Below are 15,861 nucleotides of genomic sequence, written 5' to 3' on the forward strand. Positions count from 1 at the left end.
ATGCACGATGCATGATTACGCAATACAGTTACGTTATGAGTAGGTCTGTCTACTTTCATTTCACCAGCTTATCATTCAATACTACTCCGTGGAGTGATACGTGCGTGCCACCGGTTTGCCCAGACCGCGCATCGTGTGACTTGCCGTTTTCCATCTAAGGAGCAAGAACAATTCGCAATTTCTTTTTCTAAATATTTTCCTTCAGTTTTAATCATAGTTTGCAGCAATTTTTGGGCCGTTTATGCAGCATGAACATGCTTTACTTTTGAAAATCAAGTGAGAGAGGGAGATCATTTCTTTAGATTTGTGTGTTTTTGAAGATCCAGTTTATTGGGTAAGTTTATTGAAGTCTCTCAGTGTTTTTTTATTTATTAAAGTTGATTATTATTAACTAGTTTTGACATACATAATATTCTATTAGTTTGTATGCTAATACGTAGCATGTTTTGGTTCAAACAGCAACTTTGACCAGAAAAATAGTGGTTCTCTTTGGACCACTAAACTTCAATTTTTTTTTGTTTCTGTAGGTTTTTACCATTTTTTGCCATTGTTTGTAGGTATTAAAAGAATATTAAAAGACTAGAGGTTTGTTAGATTTTTGCAAAAATAAATAAAAATTCCAATGCAAACTTATCATCGCAACATAAGTTCCTCATTCAGATTTTTAATATGAAACTTATAAAGAATTGAAAAATGCTATTAATTGTTGTGTGATTTTTGAACAATATTATATTTCAGTATTCCTTGTTTTAACGTTATATGACTTACTGATATGAAAAAAACATTGAATATTTTAATCCTTGAAGCACTACCATTGAGTAGTTTATTTATATATTTGAAGATCCGATTTGATAAATTAAAATTATTAGATCATTTCATTACTTCTATCCTTATGCACACTCCCCCTATAGGGATTTAGTTCTGTCCTTATTCAAAACTACCTTTATCGGGATTTAGCTCTGCACATATACGATGGAACGATAAGTACACATCAATGTGTCTGTTAAATTTAAACTGAATGAGAAATTACATTCAGTTAGCCCTGCCCTTAAATTTGCAATACACACTAGGAGTGCATTAGCATTAGTACTCGTAGTACATTAGCATGAAATAGCCATAAGCAAACAGTCAAAGTTTATTGCTCATATCTATCAGTAATGGCTCATTAGGCAGTAATCGGGAAGGGCTTGACATCAAAAATGTACGTACCCATGTTCTTTTGAAGTTTATACTCCCGATTGTGATGTTTCGAATGGTTTAAGAATTAGAGACATTCATCAAGTTCAAGTTTTCTAAAGATAAATTACATTCATAGATATTCTTGTTCTGTCTTTTCCTTTAGAGTTATTTGCAGAATCTTCGGTTACTTTATCTTCCATAGAACGTATTATCTGCTTCTTTATCATTTCCTCATCTCAGAGTAATCAAGGCCGACTACAGACATTGATGGATTAGGTATTACTTAACTATAATGTGTTTCATTTTCAAAATTTGCCTTGGTTCTTGTTACAATGAAAACACTTATACATATAATAAATAGGTAGATCTAGCACAGTATACAAATCCGAGTCAGTTGAAAAACTGAGAGCAATAAACCAGACAAATTTCAGTTATTTGACAACAGATTGGACAAGATAATTAGAGATGAATAAGCCAGGTCAGTTCCAGATTACTTGAAAACCGAATGGGAAAAGATTAGGTCAGTTCTGGTTATCCAAAAACACCGTAATTTTTTTGGAAATTAGGGTGGAGAAGATCAGGTTAGGTGAAAAAAAGTTGAGGAAAATCGGGTCGGTTTAGGTTATTTGAAAAAATATCGGGTCCATCCATTCAGGACACAAATTGCCATAATTTGCTTCATTCCACAACAATTCTCCTAGATGATTCGTTGGTTTAGCTTTCTCTCTCTTAATTTGTTGTCTCTCTTGCTTCCATTTCAATTAAGATTTTCTATTTAATAATGGCAAACTTTATCTTCATAGTGTATTACCAATGAGAAATGCGGCATGAGTTTAATAGCGGAAACCTCTAGCATATATAGGCAATAAATATCCATTGTTAGTATTTTGATAATGATTGTTCTAAGGGAGGTGGAAATACATCAAAGAAAGGCGGTAAATGGAAGAATATTGGTTATTTTCCGACTTCCTTTGTATTTCATCATTCGTGGGGAACTTAATGATAAATCAATTTTTTCAATACCAGTGATCGTTTTAATTACTTCGACTTTATGATATTTTGAAAACTAATGCCAACATTGCTGCAATTGTATAAAAAAAATTGGCAAAATCTATAGGATTATTTTAAAAAAAGTAAACGAATGAGGATAGGATGATAGGTCCTGTGAGATTTAGTAACCGGTTAATTTTCTCCGAAACTAACTAAAAATAATACTTTTTTTACCTGGTAATTAAGCAGTAACCTTGGTGGAGTCAAGATTAGACGATTTTAATTTTAGCCCGACTTATTGGAAAAAAAATCAGGTTCTTAGCAACCCTTAGAGAAATTTCCATATTTTCTAACATTTTCTCGTAGTAGCATATTCACTACTGATAGCAGAAAAGAAAGAACTACTTTGGTAATTATTTTTAACTTAACTGGCCCAATAAGGGTACTTAAATACCTATATAAATTTCAAACATAAAGTCCAAATTATTCGCAATTTAGGGGAGCCCCAAGGACGACATTTTATTAACCGTGAGCGTGTTAAGAACTGCCTAAAGTCATGCCTTAGTCTTAGAGTTAAATGAGTATTTGATATAATTATGTTAGGCTAAAAGAAAGTCCTTTGAAGTAAATTTGAAAGCAAATTTGAACGTTACTTAATTTTATGTATAAAATTTGGGTTTTGATGGTCGTAGTTCTGGTTATGTACAGAAATCTTATTCTATATTTGTTTCGCTAGATTGACAAGGTCGATCTACCTGAGGTGGAAATACTGAAATAACCATGGCAGCTTTTTTGGGAATTAAATAAATACAGGCAGGGCCGGCCTGAGCAAGCCTTATGTCCTGGACGAAATTTTTAATCACTGTTTCTCTACTCCCAAGAAAAATCTCCGACCACGAAAATCAGCCGCTCTTTCTGATCTGTCGCCCTGGCGGGCGCCCAACCTCGTCCCTCATAAGGCCGCTGTTGAATACAGGACTATTGATTATTACGCATTATGAATAATAATCTCAGGAAGAAAAATTTGGGTACCAGTACCTAATTCTATTAGTTCTACATTTTACACATTTCATCATCTTCATTTCATTAGCGACTTTGGTGATACTAGAATTAACAGTAATGTAAGTATTTTTGAAAAATTGTTGAAATACATAATTTTTACCATATCTCAAAAATTGAAAAATCTCATGCTGCCTTACATTAATTAGTTGACATTTCACTGAGCCTGAAAGATGCAGTGCTATAACACGTTCTTGGTGCTCCTCATCGTTAAAGCAAAGTATCCGTTTTAAATATTTAATTCCATGTTAACATGAATCTACATATATAGCACGAGAGCAAGAAAATCTGGTTCTTTGAGTGTCGTAAATTTTTTTAAGCGAAATGAATGCCAAAAGAAATAAGCAATGTTTCACACTTTGGCACTAAACTTTAATTAACGTTATTTGCACAAGGAGCCAAACCATTAAAAACACTTGTTAAAATTTTATGTACGTGGGTTATATAAAAAGTAACAGATCAGCATGGAATTTCTTATCATTGCTATACCATATCGATTTACTAAATTGTCAGGAAGATGGAGGGCTGAGTTGTAGCATCTCTCAGAAATGAGACGTCTGAAGATGTCACGAAAGAGGAAAAGGGGATTTTATGGTCATAAAAAACGTTAAATTGAGATATCTCTGTTGATGAAGGCAGCTCTTGCATGTCGTACCTTCCCGCAGAAATTGCGAAATATTATGTCCGACCTGCAAAATTTCACTTCCAATTCGCTGGTGAGGACTTTTATTACGTTCAATTAAATTGCCACTAAATGTGCTCTAATATCATAAATTGCGCCGGGATTCATTCCGGGATACTCTAAACGGTCTAAGGTGATGCAGCTACCGGCACTCTCCCTCGTGGCGGCTCAAATATAGGGAGGGTCGCTCTCAACTCAGCCAGCTCCATTCTGCCTTACCATAATGGAGATTGAATGGAAATAAAATGATCGTTGTTAATTGAAAGTGAACAATGAGTTTAAAATTAAATTTTTTTATTTGTGACAAGATCAAGAGGCAAAGGTCTCGGCGTATCAAGGCCAGTCATTATGCTTTCGTCCAAAAATATCGTCAGTCAATTATTCCAATTATTGATTAAGCATTCACAAAGGGAAATTTATTTCTGAAATTAAGGCAGCTGCTATTAATAGACAAATAATTTATTCTCAAGATAAACATGCGTAATTTAGGTGCTATTAGGCGTCTTTGGAGAGGATATATAAAACTATTATAATGCCTTGAGGTATAAATAATCATCCTTTCTTCTAATATCTAAAATTATTCTATAATATAATCAGTTTTTAGGAGTATCTATTGCCTTCATTGAGAGCTGATGAAAGTCAAGTTTTTAAAGGCTCGTTAATGGCAAATCTGTTTGCAAGTCATAATTTGATACGGCAATTTCTTTTTAAGCTTGCGGTACTAAGAACCAGGTCTTATTTTAGAAATGGGAGTGAAAGCTTTAGGTCGTAATCAATATGATCCAAGATCGTATTTGTTTTGGACTAGTGTGTGAGTAATCCGTAGACCTGAAGCTCGAACTGCACATGTGTCGCTTTTTCCTACAACTACCGTGATATTGACCCAATTCTCCGACCTCCGAATTGGCTTCCTTGGCTTTCTAAGATGAAAGATTGAGTAATTGAATTATTGTGGCCTGACCTAGCATAATATTAACTCTAAAGACCCGTCAACGATCTATTACAACAATTAAGGTGTTATGGAGGTAGGCGACTACATAAATATAGTTCAGCTCTCTTAGATTGTAGAAAGTAGAACAATGCCATATATGATTGCGAATATGCCGTGGACAGTAAAGAATGAAAGTAACTTTAGGACCAATCGGTTTTATTGCGTTTTGAAAAGTGCTAAGTGATTTTGTTTTCACTGGTACTTAGGTGAAATTACTGGTTGGACGAATGTTTCACTCTTCTGTAGATTATTGGGCCTGTCCTGAATAGCGAAGTAGGATTTTCTCGATGGGAATTGACGGAGTGGGCTTTAAATTCTAGAAAATACGGTTAGGACCACTACTCTCCTTATCTCCCTAAAATGCACTGCACCTCACGCGCATCACTTCTTCACTTTACTTCCCTTTTTCAGCCCTATAAGTTCTATTCTTGCCTTTTGCTCACTTTCTTAGTCCGGTGCTGTCCACCTATGTAGGTGCCCCACTTCTCCAAATCTATGGGATATGATCCTATTTAATGAGAAATTTCGTAACCTTTCCAAGGCTAAATTAGAAAATTTGCAAGTTCCGAATATGTTCCACAACACTTCTCAATATAAGAATTTCTCGATGTTCGAGACCTCTCCATTCTTTCACTTTTCTTCAGCATCTATTTCGTGTCTATTTCTTTTAAACAGCCTTTATCTTGGTTGGAGCTGGAACAATTCGGAGAGAAATTCTCTAACTTTTTGCGATAATTCGTTACGTTTACGTTACGCATGTTTTTATGCAAAACTTCGAGTTGCCTCAAAGATATACAGTGTGTCCGGGTTAAGGATTTAACACTTTCGTAAAACCTTTATTTCTTAATCGATTTTGACGTTTTTTTTTTGTTAATTAGATATTCAAAATGCGCATTCGTCTAGTGGATACGATCCCTCTTTATCCATAATCATAACCAATTACGTGCATTTTTATGGGATCAAATTTCGGAAAATACTATTAGGGCTTTTTTTGGGATAAAAACGAAAACAGATTCTTAATTAGAATGACCTAAAACTTACCTGTTCCGATTTTCATTTTTCTACTGTACAGGATTTTCGAGAAAATCAATAAAACATGTTTTTTACGTAAACAAATTTTAAAATTGGCAAAAAAATTTGTTTTAACAATAATTAACTAAATTTTGATATTTTCAATCAACCCCCCAAATTCTCGTATACATTTTTCAATACGTCGACGATTATTTCTCAGTACTTTACTTAGTTGTTGTGGAGTTATGCTCTGACAAGTCTCTCTAATACGCGCACAAAGCTCTTCTCGGGTCCGGGGTCTTGTGGCATAAATTTTATTTTTTATTGTTCCCCAAACGAAAAAATCCATGGGTGTGATATCCGGAGATCGTGGTGGCCAACGAATAAGAGGACTATTTCGTCCGATCCAGCGATTGGGAAAATTATCATTTAACCAATTTCTCACATTAACCACATTATGAATGGGCGCTCCATCAAGTTGTAAATGTAAATTGTAGTGATAACTCAGGGGAAGCTCATCAAGTGCGTCACTAAACTCATTTTGTAAGAACCTCAGGAAACGAGCAGCATTCAAATTTTCGTTGAAAAAATATGGCCCAATAATCTTTTGATTTAAGATACCACAGAAAACGTTTACTTTTGAGGAGTATTGTTGTTTACATTCGATTATCCAATTCGGGTTCTGATCACTCCATATTCTACAATTTTGTGTCGATACTACACCATTTGTCGTAAACGTAGCTTCATCGGTGTATAGGATGTTTTTTAAAAAGTTAGGATCATCTTGATATATACTCTGGAGCCATAAACAGAACTCCATTCTTAGATTTTGGTCTCCAGCTTCAAGTGAATGAAGAAATTTTGGTTTAAAAGGTTTCTTACCACTTCTTTTTAAACATTCCCAGATATGAGTTTTAGAAATGTTTAAATTTCTGCTAGCATCCCTCAGACTTGAATGCGGATTGGTATTAAAGTAATCTAAAATTATTTGGTTTCCTTGAGACTCGCGATTACGTTGCTGGTCCGGTAGTTTTACAATTGTCCCATAACGATTAAAACGTCTGTTGATATTTGCGACTGTTACATGATTAATATTGCGTTCTGGATGTCGTCGATTAAATTCATTTGCTGCTTCACGAAAAGTACGCGTCCCATCACCAACTAATCTTATTATTTCTACTTTTTCTTGCAGCGAATAAGACATTTTTCGAACTTTTTACTTCTGTGAAATTGATTATGTTACGAACAGCAAACCAACAGTTAGTACCTAACAGTTCGTAACCATAGCAATATATTGTTCGTTTTCACAGCACACTTAACTTGTGGATACCGCATACATTGCAGGTAGCAAAGGAAAAAGGAAGCAAAGTAATGAATTAAAAATATCTGTCTAATGTTTAAAACACTTTGGCATAATTGAAAGAACAAAATTGCAATGTTCTTCAACAACTTGTATTCTGGAATAAAAAAAATCTTACGTTTTGTGCTCGTATTACTAGTAGAAAAGCTTGTCAGAGCATAACTCCACAACAACTAAGTAAAGTACTGAGAAATAATCGTCGACGTATTGAAAAATGTATACGAGAATTTGGGGGGTTGATTGAAAATATCAAAATTTAGTTAATTATTGTTAAAACAAATTTTTTTGCCAATTTTAAAATTTGTTTACGTAAAAAACATGTTTTATTGATTTTCTCGAAAATCCTGTACAGTAGAAAAATGAAAATCGGAACAGGTAAGTTTTAGGTCATTCTAATTAAGAATCTGTTTTCGTTTTTATCCCAAAAAAAGCCCTAATAGTATTTTCCGAAATTTGATCCCATAAAAATGCACGTAATTGGTTATGATTATGGATAAAGAGGGATCGTATCCACTAGACGAATGCGCATTTTGAATATCTAATTAACAAAAAAAAAAACGTCAAAATCGATTAAGAAATAAAGGTTTTACGAAAGTGTTAAATCCTTAACCCGGACACACTGTATATATTTTTTTAAACTTGAGGAATTTTCCGCAATAGGTTTCTCTTGGACGGTTTTTGGGCGACACTTGGACCTCCAACAATTTTAAGTCTCACAGTTCTCTAAGCGGATTAAAAGATTGTCTAGGGGATGTCAGTTACAGTGGATTAGAAAAATATTTGGACACCTATGCTTTTGAACAGTATTTGCTTATGACTAGCAAAATAATGAAAGGGTGTTCGTTTTGCTTTTTAATATGATTTTGTAGTTGCTTATTACTAACAAAAATACGTAAATATTTTCATATTAATACAAAAAAATAGATAAAAATTTAATCCCGTATCGATTTTCGACACCAAAAAAATATTCGGACATTTGTTGATTCTTCAATATTCTAATGTTTGTTTCAACAAATAACTCAATTTGGCAATGTGAAATCAATGTTATCCGTGAATTTAAAGTTGGAAACAAAGAAAATGGGTCGAATTAAAAATAGAAGCAATATTAGTTTTGACTTAAGACAATTAGTGATATTCAACTGTGAAAAGAAGCTTTTCTGTCGCAAAATCGCTGAAAAACTCAATTTTGCGAAAAATATAGTTAATGACATGATTCAACGTTATAAGAATGCAGATCACATTTTTCCTTTAAAACAAATCGGACGTCCGCATGCTTTAAACGAACGAGAAGAAAAGTATTATTATGAAAGAAAAATCCCAAAATTAACGCCCTTAAACTGCAAGTAAACCTAGAACAAGAAACGGGTAAAAAAGTATATCTGCTGAAACTATTCGATGCTGCATACCAGAAATGGACATAATGGGAGGGTAGCTAGAAAAAAGTCCTGGTTCAATAACAAAAATAAGAACTTCAGATTCAGATTTGCTTCTGAATTTATTTTAAAAGAAGATGGTTTTTTGAATGACGTCAAATGGTGTGGCGAAAGCCAAACAAGGAGCTAAATTCAGATTTCGCGGCGGTTCAGTGATGGTATGGGGCTGTATTTCGTCTCAGGGAATTAGTGAATTGGTTTTCATTGAAGGTATCATGGATAAAACAATGCACTTAAACATTTTAAAAACGAATTTATTAAAAAATGCAAGTGACATGGGCAGAAGGACTTTTCAGTTTTATCAGGACAATGATCCAAAGCACACTGCTAAAATTGTGCAAGAATGGATATTGTATAATTATCCAAAAGTCATTAAAATTCCCGTCTAATTCCCAGATCTTAATCCCATTGGAAACGTATGGCATTATTTAAACACAAAGATAAAATAACATGATATTTCAAACAAAAATTAATTAAAATGAATTTTACTGGAAAAAAATTGATATAAATTTTATAAAAAATCTCATGCTTAGACATTTGCAATATGTGATAGATCGGAAAGGGGGTTATACTAAGTATTAGTTACTTTTTTGATGTGTAAATAGCTTTAAGATTGAATGTCCGAATATTTTTGTGATGTCCAAAATATATTGTTCGTTGTATTCTTGTTAAATATTATAAATTGTTGAAATAATAGATTAATATTTTTACGTTGTTGTTAATAATATATCATTACAAAGACTACTATAAAAAATCCATTATCTATTGTTTCTTAATACGGTATAGACACATGTACGCTATGCTTATATATAACGTAAGTGTCCGAATATTTTTCTGATTCACTGTATATTTCACATTTATTTCAATAGAGCCGCTCTGTATTCCTATAGATTTTACGTTGGAAATTAGTAACTTTCATTGAAAATTATCTCAAAAATGCGAGAATCATCTGAGTCACTCCCTGCAAAAGCTTTTGAAGATCCAACGTATTGTAGTCCTTAACAATCGATTACATCCTAACTGTAAAGGAAGCGTCAACACCCAAACCAATAATGGTATTTAGTTAACATATCAAGAATTTACCGGACGCCTCCTGACATCCATTATATAGATAATATTTAACCGTCCATTACCGAATTGAATACAATGAACTTATGCACAATATAGATATGTACATATGTATATGAAATAATAACTGCCAGTGCATGTAAGACCGCTCGTAAAAGCAAAAGTCCATGATCAGAATGTTTTTCCATTTTTAATAATACGATTTAATAACCAAATATTCCTCAAGATAAAGCTATTTTGGGCTTTATTGTGAAAGATGATAAATTGTAATAGGTAGCTTTAATCATCATAAGCTGACATAAAAACAAATGTGAACTTGATCAAGTCCAAAGACCGATGTGATAAATTAATTAAATTCCCATAAAGTCACGTGGTGGGTATTCTAATTGTAAACAAATACGTTCGTAGAAATCCCCAAAAATTCACTTATTTATGCATAAAGAAATATATTTGTGACGTATCTCCAGCAAAGGACAATGGGAATGTCGTGAAATCCGCATAGGTGCGCTATGGACTATGACTCTTACTCATGGTGCGACTTTCAGTGATTTACAGAAATTTCTTTTATTGTCGACTAAACGTTTTTTCTCCAGCAATGATCCTTCCAGTGTTTTGCTTATTTGCTTGATATGGTTTAGATCTGAATTGCTCGGCAATTATTTCGAAAGTTGCATTACACGTGCCTAATCAAAATTGAATTTAACAAGAATAACGCCTGCAAATGTCTTGTCTCTTAAGTGCATTAAATGTTTAGGTGATTTGGGGGCTTGCGGGCCTTTCTCCAGAAAAGTTCGCTGAACTTAAGAAGGAAATAGATCTCTCGGTTACATGTGATCCTAATACAAGAATAGAGCTCGAATTAAGCTCGACAATCTTTTGAATTGACGGCAAAAATGAGTTCTCGCATAAAAGCCATCGATTTAAATACCTGCAAATAGTATTCCCCATTAAAATAATCCAAATGTCTTTTGATCTCAATTGAAAACCTAACTGAATGGGCAATTTTTAATTTGAAAACTGGTTTTTCGAAAAATCTGAAAAAAATTACACATATATAGAAAACCCTCGCGCATTCGCCACATTTTTTTCGTTTTTTTTCTGCTAATTCTAACCTAAAAACGACTTTTAAAATTTCAAAATAGAATAACTTTTTTTCAGAATGGGTTGCATGTCTAGTTTTTTCTTCTAATGATGGACATTCTTATGGCAAATCTAAGTGTATCTAAAATGTGTTACTTTTTAGGCTGCACCATATTGAAAGATGTAAAAATCTCAATTTTTTTAGCATTTTTTTCAGTACCTAATTAAGCATTTCGGCTTTTTTGGATATTTGACTCATTTTTTTTATAATCCAATAGTATCTATTTATCGCATTTTATTTGCTGTTTCTCAATTGAAATTAAACGGTTGTTTACTATTTATAAAGACGGCTTTAATATGATTACGAAATATATAGAATTGAAAAAATATTTTATTCACAAATAGATATATAAAAAATGTATTAAATGCACAAAAAAACGGAAATGCTTAACTAGGTATTGAAAAAAATGCTGAAAAATTAAGTTTTTTTACATTTTTCAATATGGCGCAGCCTAAAAAGTAACACATTTTATATACACTTAGATTTGCCATAAAAATGCTCATCATTAGAAGAAAAAACTGGATATGCGGCCCATTGTAAAAATAAGTTATTCTATTTTGAAATTTTAAAAATCATTTTTAGCTTAAAATTAGCAAGAAAAAACGAAAAAAATGTGGTAAATGCGCGAAGGTTTTCTATATATATGTAATTTTTTGACAAACCATTTTTCAAGTTAAAAACTATAATTGGGAAGATAATGGTATAAGGTTTTTTTTGGTCTAGGGGTAGGGATAAGGGTATTTTGCACAACTGATTGGCATTAGAGGGTTATAACTTATGTACTTACATGCATATGCTCATTCAATCAGGTTTTCAATTTAGATCAAACGGCATTTTAACTATCTTGGGGGGGGGTTACTTTTTTTATGTATATATAATGTGAAAAAAATGACAATTCATTTTAAGGAATATTAACTCAAAGATTAAAACAGCATATAGATGGTAGATCAGGGAATTTCGCGTACCTAATCCAGAGAAGTACTCATGAGTTAAACGTAAGCAGGTATCTTTTTAGATCTCCATGCCTGGTAGTTTGAAACTCTAAATCTGTGTAGATAAATTTGAGTCAGCGAATTAACGTTCGCCTGATAAAAGGTTAATGAAGTGACTAATTCGGACTTTCGAATCGTATTTTTAGTTGGATGATTTGCATTGTTATATACGTATTTGTGGATTTACGTAGACTGAGGATGACCTAACAAGTTTATTTGTTTAACTTTATGGCTTTGTATATGTTTTGGAACAGAATAACAATACTAAATTTCCCTATTAAATAAATCGATTTTTTAATTCAGATCCCTCCAGGTCAGCCCAGGTTAGCAAGACACCAATTAATAAATTACAAAGAGGAAAAATATTTTTTGATTTAGTCTCAAGTTTTTTTTTCAAGTTTAAATATTATATTTAGGTCATTAATCATGTCGAAACTCGTTGGCTATTTAAGTTACAATTTTCACAATTTCCCTATCGTGAAGCCGCTTTTACGTTGCTGTCTTGTGGTCGCAAATGATGGCTGTTTTACTCCTCTGTTTCATAACCAATTTAGAGTATTTTCCTAAATTTATTGGTGCAAGAGATCTATCTGTGTTAGAGCAATTTTCAAAATTTCTTCCACTTAATGCACTTTTTAGCTACAGGGTGGCCCCTTTAAGAACGCATATTTCCTTATCTCAGATTACATACTCCCATTAGTAAAAAAACAAATTCAGGGTTAGGTCGTGTTTGGATCCCTTGAGGTTAATCCAGGTTAACAAGACACTATTTAATAAATTCCAAGACAAATACAAATATTTTTTGAACGTAATATATAACCATATAGTGCATACTGATTTGATGTTCTATAAATAGCTCCTTTGCTCCACTATCTTCACGAACGAGTCGTTTTGAGCTCAGATGCTGGCTTATTGTAATAGAAACGTGATTTTTGCTATGGCAATATGTGAATTGCGAGGCAATTTAGTGGTTAAATATCGTTATCCCTATGTAATGTTTATTTAAACTTTTGAACTTGGAGTGCTGAAAACTAACCATTATGGCCGTTGGAAAGACTAATTTATGGAGTATTTACTATTCCGATCAAATGCTCTCATATTCTAGTCAGATATTTAACGATCACCAGCACCGTTTGCAGGGCAGTGCCACTGTGTATTTGCAGAACAATAGGCCTAATAAATAAAGTTGCTCGAAGGCATCAAATAAAGGCACCCAATGGAAGTTCTCTCACCCATTGTGAAATTTCCACGAGAAATCCTTCCCTCAGCTGAAGACCATTGAGGTTGGAGAATTTCTAAACGGAAAATTTCGCAGTGATACTCGGTGGGAGCCTGCAGTTTCATCTCCAGGCACGTAATTCCGAATTATTGCTCCATCTAGGTACTACCTATATACATCTAGATGGTACTACCTAGATGGTACCTAGATGGCACTACCTAGATGTACAATTAGTACAATTTCTCACTGCGATATTATAGGAAGCTGAGCGGTACCGGTACCCAGTTTTACTATTTATTAGATTTTGCGCCTTTTAAAGTACCACTCGGGTAAATATTACTCTATTTATTGTTGATTCTCCCATGCGTCTGATACGTACAGGGTGACCCCACTTAGCTACTGTTACATTACCTTGCAAGCAAGATAACTCTATGATTAATTCTATTGCAAACAAGATAATTCTGCTAATAATTCTTTAGGGGGAATTCGCAGTTTAATGATTTAATCCGCATTAAAGTAGTCACATCCAGGTTATGCAGACATTTGTTTTGCTCATAATCAGTCTTTCATAATCTTCACCCGAAGGACAATAATGACTTTTTACATACGTTACCTAACGCATTGATGTTAATAATTTTGAGCATAATCGTTTCTAAAGATCTAAAGGCACCGCGGTGTTACGTCTCCTGAATGAAATCCGCAGAAGCATATTTGCTCCATCGGCTTTTTCTATTGCATAACGAATTTGGTCTCGGTGTGACTAAGCTGGTAATACCATGGTACCACTGACCTTAGAATGATCTAGAAGTGGCAAGGTCTCGGACTGTCGTTGAGTAAAAGTTGGTAAAAGTGAAGGTGCGTACTATACGTCTGTGTCCGGTCTTTACGCTACTGATAAAATTTCCCCAAGCGTATTTCGGGTCACAGAGCGGGTACCGTTACATCAAGATACCAAAACTAAACCTCCATTGTCGTTTTTTTATTTCCTTATTGGGACCTCACTTTGGCAATTCGGGGTATGCATAATCTCCTCCGACACCAATCGACCAGAACCGTACTGAAACTGTTAGTGTACGGAATAACGAGGTACTCAAGACTTTGGTAATCTTAGCGGCAGGTAGTGATTATTCCACAAAGGAAGTTGCCACTTTTTTTCGCAACATATCAAAGAGAGATATGTAATTATTGAGGATGACTCGGTTACTATAGATTATGCTGGTACTGATTACTGCTAACTCAAAACTATCGTCCATTATAGGCAGCAGTTGCTTTTAGGGAATTAACTACTTACTAGGCGTTTATTCATGAATTTTAATGAAATATGTTTTTGTAATGATGAGATAATCATTCAATGATGGCGATCTCTGGCGGGAAAATGAATGGGGAGGCTAATATCCACTCTTGGACTTTTAATCTTTTACTGGACTTTAAAAGGTCATTTATACATGGTGTTTCTAAAATATTTCCCGGGATGATTGCCCAGCTCAAAACATAAAAAAAGTTCATATGATCATAGGTCCGCAAAGGCTTCGTCTTCAAGATAGTGGACAAGCGCAGGAATCTCTTAGGCGACAAGCTGAAGCATGTGTAATGGCCAATGGAGGTAATTTTCAGCAATTTCTTTAGTGTAATTCAATTATTTTATTATACCTTATTCTTTCCTTCTCATAATGTTGCATTTTTTTACTAACGCAGCAATATTATTTATTCTTTTTTCTTCAAATCGATACATAGTATGGAAAACAAATATTAATTTCTAACGCCCTGTATCTTGGAGACAAACCGTTTGCGGACCTATGATCATATGAATTTTTTTATGTTTTGAGCTGGGAAATCACCTCATGAAATACTTTAGAATACTTAGAAAATACCCTGTAGATAAAATTGTTATCGGAGGTTATGGGAGATGTGGATGGATTCATCAACTCTCAATTCTGCTCCTGTGGATTTGTCCGCAAACAAACCCATTACAATGATATCTCTCGGGAGGGAAGGACAGGTCGGTTGGATTCGTTCGGGTAGTTTGTTTGGATGGGATGACACCTAGAGAAGTCGGTTGAATTGGCCTATTAAGTATGTCGCGGCATTGTGATAGATGAGTCTTTTGCTCGTCGAGCATGTCTAGAGAGGCAATCTAGAATTGCAAATGCTTTAGATTCACAACAAACGCCAATGCACAGTTTTGATCCTCCAACACCTTGTATTTCTAAAATCCTAAAAAATCAAGGATCTTGAACTCTTTCAAATCTACTATCAAAACGGAAGATCTAGATTTTTGCGTACCTAAATAAAGCAGTTTGGAAATGCCGAAAAACGAGTTTTTAATACCATTTTACTTATAAATAATTTAAAGAGTTCGTTTTATGCTAATGACCAATTGCTGCTAGCACACATTGTTCCGAACGACAATATGATTTGCATATTATTTTTTATGGTTTCAAATCAACAGGAAGTCAGGTGATGCAAGCAAATGACTTTTACTCAAAATTTTCTGCGGAGTGCGTCAAATGTACATATGAATAAGTGATTCATGCGTACGTTGCAAAGAAGTTACGTGTGGGAGGTCTCAAGAACTGATGATATATAGGGTGTCTCGAAAGAATTTTGAACATGAAAAGTGTCACTTTATTTGTTAAAATTAGAAAAAAGGGTGTTCCCCATTGGTAAATAAGATCGACGTTGAATCAGAGCTATTTTTTAATCTTTAATGGTAATACCATTTGTTTTAATTTTATT

At 33.8% G+C, this 15,861-nt stretch overlaps 1 protein-coding gene across 1 annotated transcript in view; it reads left to right on the forward strand.

Moving 5' to 3' along the window:
* The first annotated feature begins 38 nt into the window (after nucleotides 1-38).
* The window catches only part of wdp (windpipe), a 28,180-nt gene continuing 12,357 nt past the window's right edge, over nucleotides 39-15,861 (forward strand). Inside the window, exon 1 of the mRNA XM_066392751.1 lies at nucleotides 39-334. The gene's annotated coding sequence lies outside the window, so the exon portion shown is untranslated. The remainder of the gene's footprint in view (nucleotides 335-15,861) is intronic.

The sequence above is a fragment of the Euwallacea similis genome, chromosome 8 (assembly GCF_039881205.1).
Source record: "Euwallacea similis isolate ESF13 chromosome 8, ESF131.1, whole genome shotgun sequence".
NCBI lineage: Eukaryota > Metazoa > Arthropoda > Insecta > Coleoptera > Curculionidae > Euwallacea > Euwallacea similis.